Here is a 14,235-nt window from a genome sequence, read left to right as displayed (position 1 = left end):
AGCTTTTTGTAGGTCAATAAAAATTGCATGCTGTAATGCATATTTTCCTCAAGGTGCTGACTGATGGTATTAGTCAAATCTATTAGGGCACCTTGAGTATTTGATGAAGGGAGGAAACCATATTGATTTTTATCTATTTTTTGAATGAGCAAATTTAGTAGTCTTTTCTTTAATTATTTTTTCATATATTTTGGAGAATGTATTAGTTATTGTAATTGGTCTGTAATTGTTTGGATCTGTTTTTTTTTCCTGCTTTAAAAATTGGTTTTATTGTAGCTGTTTTGAGGCACGATGGAAAAGTACCCCTTTTTATGCAGTTATTGATTAAAAAAGTGAGTAGAGGAGCTATTTGATAAATTATTTTTTTATAATCTTGCTGTTATTTTATCTTCTCCAGGTGCAGCGCGCTGTTTTTCAGGTTTTCCACATTTTTAATATTTCTTTTTCATTTATTAATTCAAAATTTTGTTTTTTGTTTTCTGGTCTAGATATTGATGATATGTAGTTGCATTGATCTAGTTTTTCTTGTAGTTTTTGTTCCTATTTCAGCAAAATGCTTATTGAGATACTCCGCAATGTTTTCCTTTTCCGTAAGAAATATGTTTTTATCTTGATGTTTAATTTTTTTAATACTGTCTTTATATTCATTTTTTTATTTCCCCCCCTTAATGATTTGTTTATTAGCTCCCCAGATTTCCGAGGATCATTTCACATTTTTGTTTTTTCTTCTAGATAGTACTGTCTTTTTGCTTTGTGATGATCATTTTTTTATATCTTTTTATTATATTATTATTTTATTTTTATTATATTATACTTGTTTACTTTCATTCGGATTGCATTTCTTCATATCAATGTAAATTTTTTTCTATATTTCATTAGTTTTGTAATTTCTTCTGTTATCCAAGTATTTTCTCTTGCTCTCAGTGTTTCTTTGATTTTATTTTTTTTCATGTGCTGCTTCTTGTATAATTGAAATTAAGTCCTCTAGTGTGTTAACTGTTTTAGAGTTTAATTTACAAGCTATTGTGTTTTCTAGTCCTTCTAGTCTTATGCTGTATCTGGTTATTTGTGCATTTTGGGTTTGGGTTTTTTTTTGGTGTATTTTGTACATATATTGATAGCATTTTGTGGTCGGATAGTTCTGTGTCTTTTAATTCTATGTTTATATTTTTTTTGTAGTTAGATATAACATGGTCAATTATGGAATGTGTGTTCTGAGTCTCTCGTGTAGCGTGTTGTTTATCTATATTGTTTATTATTCTGTATCCTGATGATTCTATGGTATTTTTATAATTATTTGCTATATTGTTGTTGGGTATTAAATCTAAATTCATGTCACCTATTATTATTGTATTTTTATTATTTCTTCTTTCTTCTTTTTTCTATTAAGTTAACTGTTAAACCACTTTATGCAAAATATTACTACATAATACTTCTTTAAGCCTAGTTCTTTAAGTATTTTAACAAATACAACAAATAGATTAATTTTATAAATGTATATCAAGTTAGAAATTTGATATTATTTTGCTATTTTATATAAATATTACTTTTCAAATTAGCAACTGTCAATGTGTCAAACCTTACTTCACTTTCAATTTGCAACTGTCAAAGTGTCAAATTAATTTATATAAATTAAATGTTTGTGTTTATTTATATAACTATTTAAACTTAATTTGTATTTGTTTTTAGTTATATAATTATAGCTAGTTGCAATATTAAATATTCGTGTTTATTTATTTAATATTATACTCTAAATTTGCAACTGTCAATGTCAAGTGTCAAACAAATGTCTTGTGTTCAAAGGAAAGTATATTTCATTTATTTTAACCATATATGGACTATTTAATTATGTATATAATATCTTAGCTATTTTTTACTTGTATTTTGTTATATAATTAAATTCCAATATATAATTATTATCATGTCATTTCTGACACCTATCTTTCAATTTGCAACTGTCAAAGTGTAAAACAAATTTTTATTTGAATGAGATATTTAAAAATATGTAACTATATAAATATTTTGCCGTTTTTTTTTTCTTGTTTGTGTTTTATGATTATAGTAAGAAATAAATTTACTATTCAAACAATATTATTAAATAAATATTATTTATGTACTTTAACCTTTAATTGTCAACTGTCAAATTGTCAAACCAATTTGTATAAATATAATGTTGAATATTTATTTATATAAATATTTGAACGAATCGAATAAATATAGTTTGTTTATAGTTAAAGCAAGTTCCAAAGTTAATATTCGTATATAAAATATATATTTTTTCTTAAACTTAACCTCAATTTTCAGCATACTCTTTCAGCTTGTATCTGCTTAATATTAGCTATTCTCTGCTTAATATAATAATATACAGATTGCAGTATAAAAATGAATAAAAAAATTTAGCGGTCAACTTGTAAATATCATTATCTAAATATTTTCATGAAATAAATTAATAATATTACTTATATCATCAATCATCGTTAGCTAGTAAGATAATCTAATACTTGTGTAAGATTTGTTGGAGATTTGTTTTAAATTTTATATTATGAAAAATCTGTTTCAAGTTCCGTGGTTTAAAAATGAGCTTATTAGAGTCCTTTTTAAAAATCATTTTTAGTTTGCTCCTCAGTAGAGTCCCTTTTAAATTCATTTTCAGTTTCATCGTCAGTAGAGTCCCTTTTTACTCCTAATTTCAGTTTGCTCTTAAAATAATTCTTTTAAATTCATCTTTAGTTTTCTTGTCAGTACAGACTCTTTTCCTCTTAATTTCAGTTTGCTTGTTAGTAGAGTCCATTTGTTTCCTAAAATCAAGTTTGCTCGTCAGTAGAGTCCTTTTTTAATTCATTTTTAGTTTGCTTGTCAGTAGAATCATTTTTATCATCATGATTCAGTGGTTTGGTCATTAGTAGAGTTCTATTTAAATTAATTTTGCTTATCAGTACAGTCTCTTTTCCTTTCATTTTTAATGTGCATTGCATTCATTTTTAATTTGCTGGCCAGTAAAGTCCCTTTTAAATTCATTTTCAGATTGCTCGTCAGTAGAGTACTTTTCAAACTCATTTTCAGATTGCTCGTCAGTACAGACCCCTTTTTTTCATTTTTAATGTGCTAGTTAGTAGAGTCCCTTTTCCAATCATTGTTGAGAGAAAAAGAACATGAAAAGTGACTCTACTGAAGAGCAAACTAACAAGAAAAGTTGTTGAGAAAGTAAGAAAGAAATAAAAAGAAAAAGAATGAAAATGGGACTCTACTGATGAGCAAACTGAGAAGAAAAAGAAGAAAATAAAAGAGGGACTCTAATAATAATAAATAAGAAAGAGAATAAAAAAGGTCTCTACGGGACAGAAAATAAAAAATAAGACTGTACTGACGATCAAACTAAAAAGGAACTCTACTGACGAGCAAACTAAAGAAAAAGGAACGAAGAGCTTTACTTAGAAACAAATTAAATCTTTAGAAAGTAGTATACTTTGGACTGAAAAAAAATAAGTTTATTTATTTGTCTGGGTGAAATTTATTATAATTATTATCTATTTACACACATATATAATACATACACACATCATTTATCCAATATCGGTGCCAAACAATTCAGAATAACTTGGAAAATATAAAAAAAACTCTTTAAAAAAAACATAAATATCTCCTTACTAACTAAACAAATAAAACAAGTTTAAATTTAGTTTCAAAATATATAATACTTATTTCAAATTCAGTGTCAAACGATTCAGAATGACTTGGGAAACATAAAATAAACTAAGGTGGTCTCATAACATAACGTTGCCATGGGAACACTATCTTATGCTTGTTTGTAATGTGAAAATGTCTATCTATTTGCCGTACGATCAGGCGTATTTTACATATAAACAAAGCAAGAAAGAATTGTATAATCGAACATTCCTCCTTACTTGTTTTTCTGTAAAATACGCCTGATCGCACGGCAAATAGATAGACATTTTCAAATATACATTACCAAGCATACGATATTAATATACATATTATACAAATATTAAATATTGTAACTTGCTATAATTATGTAACTAAAAACAACTACAAAAAGGTTCAAATATTTATATAAATAAACACATAAACATTAAATTTATATAAATTGGTTTGACACTTTGATAGAAAAAACAATATTTATATATAAATAATAAGCAAATATCAAATTTGTAACTTGGTATATATTTATAACTAATTTATTTATTGTATTTGTTGAAATATTTCAAAACATATTATAAATACTGTTTTACAAACATTGGTAATAAGATAGCGTTGCCATGATAACGTTATTTTATGAGGTAAAATTGTCCGGTAAACAGCATTTTCTAGTAACATAAACATATCCTTAATAAAAACTAAATCCTTTACCCTTTACCATTACAACATAGTAACATCCGAATCCTTAACAAAATCGCTACGATCGAAAACACTATTCCAATCGAATTCGCATCCTCCTGGCCCAAATTCACAACACTATCCCTATCCAAAAACGAGCACAATTCTTTAAAGGGCTTATAATCCCTCAACGTGTCCATGTCTCCGATCATTATTAATTTACACTTGGCCCTTGTAAGGGCCACAGTCAGTCTTCTCTTATCGTTTAAGATTTCGCCTTCGGTTGTAGTTCTTTTAGGTTCCGATAGTGCGGGAGCTGGTGGTGTCGATTTGGTGCAAGAGTATATTATGATGTCTTTGTCTCGGCCTTGGAATTGGTCTACTGTGTTTACTTCGACAGAGTAGGGGGAGGATGTAGAGGATGTAGAGGATGTGGATTCTTCGAGGTTTTGTTGCACTGTTTTTTGGAGTAAGGAGACTTGTTTGCGGTATGGGGCTATTATGCCGATTTGGTCGGGGGTTATTCCAACCTGGAAATAGAAGAAAATATGTAAATAGGTGTATGCTAGCCATGTACTCCGAACCTAACACGACGCTTTCACATACGTTTTTACTTAGGCTTGGGTATACATGGTAAGCGTTACTTTATATATTAGGTTGTCAAATATCTCCCTTCCGCCTTTTTGTATTGTAAACCAAGAGCAAAAAAGCGGAAGGGAGATATTTGACAACCTAATATTATAAAAGTAAAATTATATATTTTTTTAAACAATGTATTTATTCGGTTTTATTGCTATGATATTGGTCATATAAAAATGTTATACGAGCTAAAAAATAAAATAGAGACTCTACTGACGAGCAAACTGGGAAAGAAAATTAAAAAAACGACTCTACTGACAAACAAACTGAAAAAGAGACTGTACTGACGAGCAAAAATAAAAAAAAACAAAAACAAAAAAAAATTAAAAGGACATTACTCATGAGCAAAATGAGAAAGAAAATGAAAGGAAATGAAAGGACTCTACTGACGAGCAAACAGAGAAATAAAATAAAAAGGAACTCTACTGACGAACAAACTGAAATTTCGACACAAAAAGAAAAAAACAAAAAAAGGACCACTCACGAGCAAATTGACAAAGAAAATTGAAAAAAAGGGACTCTACTAGCAAGCAATCTCAAAATCATAATAAAAAGGGACTCTACTGACGAGCAAGCTAAGAAAGTAATAAAAAAAAGACTACATGCGAACAAACTGGAAAAGAAAATAAAAATGAGATTCTACTGACGAGCATAGTGGAAAATAGAATTATAAAGGGACTCTACTGAAGAGCAAACTGGAAAAGAAAATTCCAAAGGGACACTACTGTTGATCACGTTGGTAAAAAAAATTAAAAAGCACACTACTGACAAGCAAACTAGAAAAAAAGAAAGAAAATTAAAAAGGATGCTACTGACAAACAACGCAAAGAAAAAATAACAAAAACAGAAAGAAAATTAAAAAGAACTCTACTGACGAGCAAACTGAAATTTAGACAAAAAGGAAGAATAAAAGGGACTCTACTGAGAAGCGAACTGAGAAAAAAGAGAAAGAAAATAAAAAGGGACTCTACTAACAGCAATGTATAGTGAGAATGTAAAAACAATAAAAGTAAACAATGTCAAATAAGCTGAATAGAATGAAAAAGAGACTCTACTGACGAGCATATAAAGTTTTTATTTAGTTAAAATATAATAAATAAGCCTTTTACAACTCAAAATTTGAATACTTTTTCAAACTAATTTCCGTATCAGTAGAGTTCATTTTTTCCAGATTTTTTCAGTTTGTTTTTTATATGTAGTGTTTGTAGAGTTCTTTTTATGTAATTCGTGTCTAAATATGTAACCTGTGTCTAAATTGCATATGACTTCTATACGAAATTGAATTTGTTCATCAATAGAGTTCTTTATAAATAAATATTAGTTAATTTTGTATTTTTATAGTCATTCTGAATCGTTTGACATGTCAAGCATAAAGGGACTCTACTGACGAGCAAACTTTAATTTTGACCTAGAATATTAAAAAAAGGACTCTAATACTGACGAGCAAACTAAATTATGATGGAAAAAAGACTATGCTGATGATCAAACTGATTTATGACGAGAATAAAGGGACTCTACTGACAATCAACCTGAGTCTACTGACGAGCAAACTGAATTATGATGAGAAAAGGAGAACTCTACTGACGAGAGAACTTAACTATGAGAAAAAAAAACTCTACTGACGGGGAAACTGAATTATAACGAGAAAAAAAACTCTACTGACGAGCAGAGCAAACTGAATTATGATGATGATAAAAAATTCTACTGATAATCAAACTGATTTATGATAAGGAAAAAGAGGGCTCTACTGACGAGCAAACGCAATATAAAGAAGTTAGTCAAATTGAATCATAATTATGTGACAAATATTATAGCAATAAAACTAATTGAATAATCTATTATTCAAATGAATATTCAATTTAACGCTCACCATGCATATCCAAGCCTAAGTAAAAACGTATGAAAAGCTTTGCGTTAGGTTCGGACTACATGGCAAGCCTGCACCTATTCACATATTTTCTTTTATTTTCAGGTTGAAATTTTTATTTTCGTTTCAAGTTTGCGCAACAGTAGAGTCCCTTTATAATGTTCTTTTCCAATTTACTTGTCAGTGTAGTACTTTTTCCTCATCATAATTAAGTTTGCTCGTCAGTAGAGTCCCTTCTTTGCTAACTATAATTATAAACACAAAAAGGACTCTACTGACGATCAAACTGGATTTTAATGAGGACTTTGTTGACAAGCAAACCCCATTGAATTTAATATAGAAATTGTATACAATTTTGATACGAGTATGGAGTGATTAAAAAGGAACTCTACTGATAAACAAGTTGAATTTAATTTAAATAGAAATTAAATCGGTTTAAAAAAAAGACGCAAAATATAAATTATGAAGGGTATTGTTTATATCATTTTCTATTTTATTGTATTTTATCTAAAACATATTTATTAGCTCGTCAGTAGAGTCCCGTTTCGTTTCTGTTTAATTTATAATTCCCACTATACTACATACTACATTGCTCAAATTACAACTCGTCAGTAGAGTTCCATTTTTAGTTTATTTATCTTTGTTTTAGTTTGCTTGTCAGTAGAGTCTCATTTTTATTTGCTTTGACTTTTATCTCACAATCAGTTTAAAAGAAAATGAAAAGAGATTCTACTGACGAGCAAACTAATATTTTGACACAAAAAGAAAAAAAAAACAAAAAAAAAACAAAAGGACTCTACTGACTGAAAAAATACTTTACATTCGACCTAAATGAAGTAGAAAAAGGACTCTACTAACGAGCAACCAAAAATTAGACTTAAAAGTAAGAACTCTACTAGCGATCAAACCAAAATTTCACCTATATTTAAAAAAAGACTCAACTGACACGCAAAAACGTTCAGATTATTAATAATGTTGTAGAGTCCCTTTCTGCTCGTCAATAGGGTCCTCTATTTTTCCAAGAATAATTTGCTCGTCAGTACAGTTCTTTTTTCGTTTATTATGACGAGAATCATATTGCTGTCAATACTTAGTAGACTCCTTTATTATTTTCTAGATCGATTTTTAATTTGCTCGTCTTTTTCCTTTTCTCATATCGGTGATCACTTCACTCGTCAGTAGAGACGTTTTCTTATTTTTAAAATTACTATTTAATTTGCTCGCCAGTAGAGTTCTCATTTAAACTTTTAGGCCAATATTTTAATAAGCTTGTCAGTAGAGTCCTTTTTATATTTATATATTGTAACACAGTTTGCTCATTGTTAGAAATGATTTTTTGCTCCACACTCACAATCAGATGTTTTTCAATTTGCTCGTCAGTAGAGTTTCTTTTAACACTCTTATTGTCTTCTGCTCTCTTCTGACGAGCAAACTTTCATAGAAAATTAAAAAAAAGGACACTACTGACGAGCAAACTGAGAGAAAAATTTGAAAAAAAAAAAGATTACTGAAGAGCAAACCGAATAAGAAACTAAAAGAAGACTACTGACGAGAAAACTACAACTCCACGAGACAAGATAAAAATCAGTAATAATAAAAGAACTATACTAAAACTAAAACTGACTAAAAAGGGAAATGGAACTCCACTGACGAAAAATTTATTAGAAAAGGGAAAAGAAAACTCTACTGACAAGCCAGTATCAACAAACTAAAACTCTACTGACTCTACCGACGAGCAAATTAAAGGACTCTACTCATGATGTAAAAATAACAAAAGGATTCTACTGACGAACGATATTTATTGACAACATGAAAAAAAGACTCTACTGACGAGGAAAAAATAAATAAAAGGACTCTACTGTCCAGCAAACTAAAATAAAATAGAAAAGAAACTCTTCTGACGAGCAAACCAAATTACCAAGAAAAAAGGACTCTACTGACGATGAAACTGATATATATATGAAAAAAATAGGACGAGCAAACCAAATAATAATTAATAACCAAATAGTAATAATAACTAATAACAGTAATTAATTTGTGGGGATCAAAGAGGCCATGAGTTTTTGATGAAAAACAAAATATTACGTCATGGCATTTTTATGGTTTTTGAAATCATAATTTTTAATAGATTTTTTATAAAACATAGAAATATCTTTTTTTATTTACATATTTCTATACTGGTGACCGCGACGTGATAACATAGAAATATGTAAATTAGAAAAAGATATTTCTATGTTTTATAAAAAATCTAATGATTTCAAAAACCATAAAAATGATAATATTTTGTTTTTCATCAAACTCATGGCCCTTTGATCCCCATAAATTTATCTTTTTTTTCAGTTTGTTCGACGTTAGAATCTCTTTTATTTTATTCTTCAGTTTCTTGTCAGTAGAGTCCCTTTATTAGTGGATTACTAATACTAACCTTTATCAAAGCGTTGACAATACACACAACAATATTAGCCTCGCAAATATTGGCACACGTTTCAACCTTATCATCATCCCCAGTATTCGCCTCCTCCAAATCATCTTTGAAACTCAAAATCCTTTCACCACACTTCGTAAAAGTCTCACCAGTATCAACAAACTTCACCGAATCCTTCAAATCATCACTTATCACATCATACAACCACTTTTCACTCAAAAACTCATCCCGAGCCAAAGATTTATTAATCGTAATAGTCCGGGAGCCGACTTGTTCGTTTGCGCACTTCAGCAAACCGTTGTAGGTGAATTTATTGGCTAACGCTGTTATGATGGAGTTCATACGATACTGGATGGTAAGTAAAACTTTGTTGTCGGGGTTTGAGGTGCATAATTGTTCGAAGAGGCTTTTGTCGAATCCTAAGGACTTAGCGTCTTTGCTTCGGACAACCGGAGGCAATTGTTCGGGATCGCCGATAAGGATAAATTTATCAGCGCTGAAAAGTGGGCGCAAAATTGTACATTGTAAGACTTGGGTGCTTTCATCGACTATACACAAGTCGAAACGTTTTTGTGCAAGCACAGGATGACTCGAGCCTAAGCAAGTGACTCCAATAACTTTTGCAGAGTTGTACACCTCTACCAGTTGCTCCACTGTAGTACATTTGGAGGTTACACACTCTTCGCTTTTGGTATGGATTTTGGGGTTTATACGTTTACTTGTGCCCAGTCTTAGGAAATCCACACCGGCCTCGTGCAGTTTCACCAACACATTGTCGACTGCCGAGTGCGTGTGGCTGGTGATCAACACAGATTTGTCCAAAGATACCAACAATTTAATCAGGGCGACGACTGTTTGGGTTTTGCCCGTACCGGGCATACCTTGGATTAATAAATAGTCTTGTGTGGTTAAGACTTTTAAGACAGCACGTTGTTGTAAAGTGTTTAAGTGCTTTAAGGTATCAGCAGCTTTTGTTTGATGGTACTGGATAAATAGTATCGTACTTTGGTGCCTCTAGATCGATAATCAAACGCCTAAGTTTCCCGCGTGTTCCGTATCATCAAGCAAAGTCCCTAAATTCGTCGTATTAAATGTAAATTGCGTATTACTCGAGTATAAGTCCAAACAAAACTCTTGGTTGGTTTTATACAAATTCGTCAAGTTTTTGTACAATCGTATAAAAATTTTGGTAGGGCTCAGGGTTTGTATAAAGCCTGCGGCAACGTTGTAGCGTTTATGAGTGCTTACTATCACATAATCACCCGGAGTGATATTTGTGTGTATTGTTTACCCCGCCCAAAACAATGTAAAAAAGAGCCTTCGTGCTGGACGACTTTACATCGATTTTTAAACCACCGACACAACCACGTGTAAGTTCACGATGCTCCACAGACTTTGTCCACAATTGTTGTTTGTAGACTCGTCCATGCAGTCTTCTAGGTACAAAAGTTTACACCAGGTGAAAAAATATTGTAAGTGCTTTTGCGTTAAATGCTCCAAAGCTGGTTGTGATAATAGTGTTAAATTATGTTTATCCGGTAAAGTTTTAGGTTGTAGATACGCCGAGCATAAAGTTAAATACGGACAAGTTTCACACGCACGATGATTTATGGGTTCAGGCAAATCAATACTTAAGCGAGTCAGATCCGTTAAGCGCCCACAATTATCTTTAATATAGTTCCTAACGTTTTTTTGACTCGTATACAAATTTATCTCGTTCCTCAGCATTATCAAATCACGTTGTTCGTTCCACCTAGGCTTCACATCTTTAACAACGCCCTCACGCAAATACAACAACAAACCTTTATCCACATCCACACCTAGTTCCTGCAACATCATTACGTACAAAATTACCTGTCCCTTGTGCTCCGGGGAAAAACTAGCACGTCCTGTCTTCAACTCCAACGGAACACGTTTGTGCAATGTAACTTTACACGTAACATCAATTTTACCTTTTAAACCAAGCGAAGGCACCCATAAGTTCTCTTCGATATCCAGAACCTCCACAGGCTTCTTGGACATAACCTCGACAATCTTTGGCACAAACTTATCAATCTCACCATTAATCTCCTCGCTCGTCAGTTGTGAACGATACAACATCTGTATCGTACTACTTTTTTGCATTATCCCTTTCCACACGTTACGTACAAACTCATCATCAACTTTAGTATTTTGTATGCAACTTTGGTACAGCTCATGCACGAGTGATCCGATGGTCATGATTTTGCTCTCGATGTCGATGCCTTTGTATATTTCACTCAAGACTCCTTTGCGTGCACAAAATAAACCACCAACGACACTTGTACCAGATATAAGGGAGTCAGGATCGGTTACTAATAGACCGTTGGTTGCGTTTACGATCCATTTGTTGTTGTCGTTTAAGGCTTTTATGGATATTATATCGCCTGGTTGTAAAGAGAGTTGGGTCCAGGGGAACGATAAGGTGCACCATGCTTTATCGGATGGGTTTGTAGTGCTTTGCAGGTGTATACACTTTGTGTTGCCGGTTGTATTTACATGTAAAATGATACAACGTTGGGTGGTGGATAAGTTTAAGGTGTCTTGTGGGGCCCAGTCTTCCTCACACAAGAATGAATCTAGATCATCGTCTAGCAAAAAGTCTTGCAAACAATTTTCTTTATCCTCGATGTCAAGTTTTAAGTGCTTTTTGTCATCAAGTGGAATTTGTGGAGATATCTTTCTCTTTTTTGTATTCGACAAGTCATCAGGAGACTTCTTAGGACTTTCTTGGAGCACGTTCTTGACTTTTGTCTCAGAATTATTTTTATCATCATCTTCTTTCTGTTTAACTTTGCTTGTTGTATTATTCTTAACAAAATAATTAGAAATTTTATTTTTAGACTTGCTGTTTTTTTTATTATCCATATTGAGTAAATACATACATTTATATTAAACTTGTTGCAACATATACATTTATAATATTAAAAATATTACAATTACAACAAGTGACAAATAAAAGTGCGCCAAAATTTGGCACGAGCAGTGCTAGCAAACTAAAGGTCCATTGCCATATCTAATACAAAACCTCGTACAACTTGTATAATAAAATATATAACACTTAGACAAAAAAGCGTTTTAAAAAAATTCTTACAATTTTACCCTTGTGTCAAATGTTTTAGGTTCACCTGTTAACAATCACTAAATACATACATTTTACACAAAAACTGCACGCGTTTATAATTGTAATATACTCTTTAACCCTTGGCATTGTTATTATAAGTTATTTAACGTCTTTTTTACGTTTAAATTTAATAGTTTTTATGTTAAATTTAACCCTGACGCTCGTTTGTGTTTAGCATCATTGTTTTGTTAGAAACTGTCAAAACTGCACGCTTGACAGTTGAATAAAAGTGTCGCCAACTTCAGGTGGGTTCTCTTGATAGTTTTGTAGCGCGAAATTCAAATTCATATATTAAAAATAATAAGTTTGAAATATTGTTAATTATCTAGGTGTAAGTGGCATTTTGTTTTAATGCAAGATGAATAAAAAATCTATATATTACTTTATAGGTGATTTATAAGTTTATCGATATTATTATGTCAGAAACTATTTCTGTTTATTCTATTTGGTACAAATTTGCTAAAGGAGCATTTTTTATATTTGATTTCAATATTTGAGCTTAATGAATAATTTACATATCAATAGAAAGTTAATTGATTTATCTACAAATGTGTATATTTATATTTAAGAATAAACTAAGTGTGAAATTTTAAGCAAGTTGCATTATTATTTATGCATTAATTTCCAGATATGTGTAAATAACATTAATCGAGTAAATCAGTATAAGTTGAGATTTAGCTAGTTTCATATTACGATAATAATGTTTTCCGAGAAACTATTTATTTTAAATATAAAGTCTTCGTTTTCATTAAAGATGAAATTTCCAAATTATGTCTTTTAAACAAATGTTGAATTATAGTATTAGTTTTATCGGTTGCATTTTTTTTTATCCACGTTAATATTATTATAAATAATTAAAATCTAACATTAATATTATATATTATTAGAAAGCTAATAAAATTATCTACACATCTGTATATAACGTTTTAAAACTTTTCAAACAAAATTATGCAAGTAAAATGTGTAAAATTTAAATTTTACGTACTGATACTATTTAATTCCCGATTTTTTTATAAATAATTTTATTCCAACTAAACTCAACAAAACTAAAAATTTATAGACAATTTATTGAGCTTATTATATTATTATTGAGCGTATTGATAAATAAAAATGTATTATAGTTTAATCAAATTTGTGACAAATAACACAAATTCAAAAAAGTATGACGAACTAAATGGATGAAATTAAATTTCAAAGTTTGAGTGAATTTTGTTCCAAAATTATGTAAGCCATAAATACAGATTCATACACAATATAATAATGTTTTTAGTGATATATAGCGATATTTAAAAGTCTTAACGAATTTTTTAGCAAATAATTCAAATTTAAGAAAATGAAACCAAAAATTGCTTATGTGTAATATTTAATTGCAAGATTTACGTATTAACAATAATATTGCATATTGTTATAAATATAATATAAATATAAATTATCTCTAAATTGGTATATAACGTTTAAGAACTTATAGAACAAAATTAAATTCGAAGAATATGTGAAATTTGAAATTTTAGTCTCTAGTTATTGGTGGTTACCTATTTTTATATTTAGCATTATTTTATTAAAATACTTATTTATTTTTGTATATTGTAATATATAGTTAAAAAGTAGATAAAACTATCTATAAATCTGTATTTACCAATTTGAATATGTCGGAACAAAATTATGTAAAAAAAAATCGTTGAACTTAAACATTGAAGACTTCGCAAGGCGGTCACATTGTTTTAGCTACAACTGATTGGTTTATATTCATATTTATTTTCTTTAAATTATCTATAAGTATGTGTATAACAATTTAAATCTCTTAGAACAAAATTGTTTAAAAAAAAA

At 30.1% G+C, this 14,235-nt stretch overlaps 1 pseudogene; it reads right to left on the bottom strand.

The window, feature by feature from the left end:
• Positions 1-4,312: 4,312 nt before the first annotated feature.
• Positions 4,313-12,495, bottom strand: LOC113378448 (annotated as a pseudogene).
• Positions 12,496-14,235: the final 1,740 nt, after the last annotated feature.

Source organism: Ctenocephalides felis, unplaced genomic scaffold, assembly GCF_003426905.1.
Source record: "Ctenocephalides felis isolate EL2017-DRISC unplaced genomic scaffold, ASM342690v1 CF-g0.4_SCAFFOLD_01886, whole genome shotgun sequence".
Classification (NCBI taxonomy): domain Eukaryota; kingdom Metazoa; phylum Arthropoda; class Insecta; order Siphonaptera; family Pulicidae; genus Ctenocephalides; species Ctenocephalides felis.
This window is presented reverse-complemented; position numbering and strand designations above follow the sequence as displayed.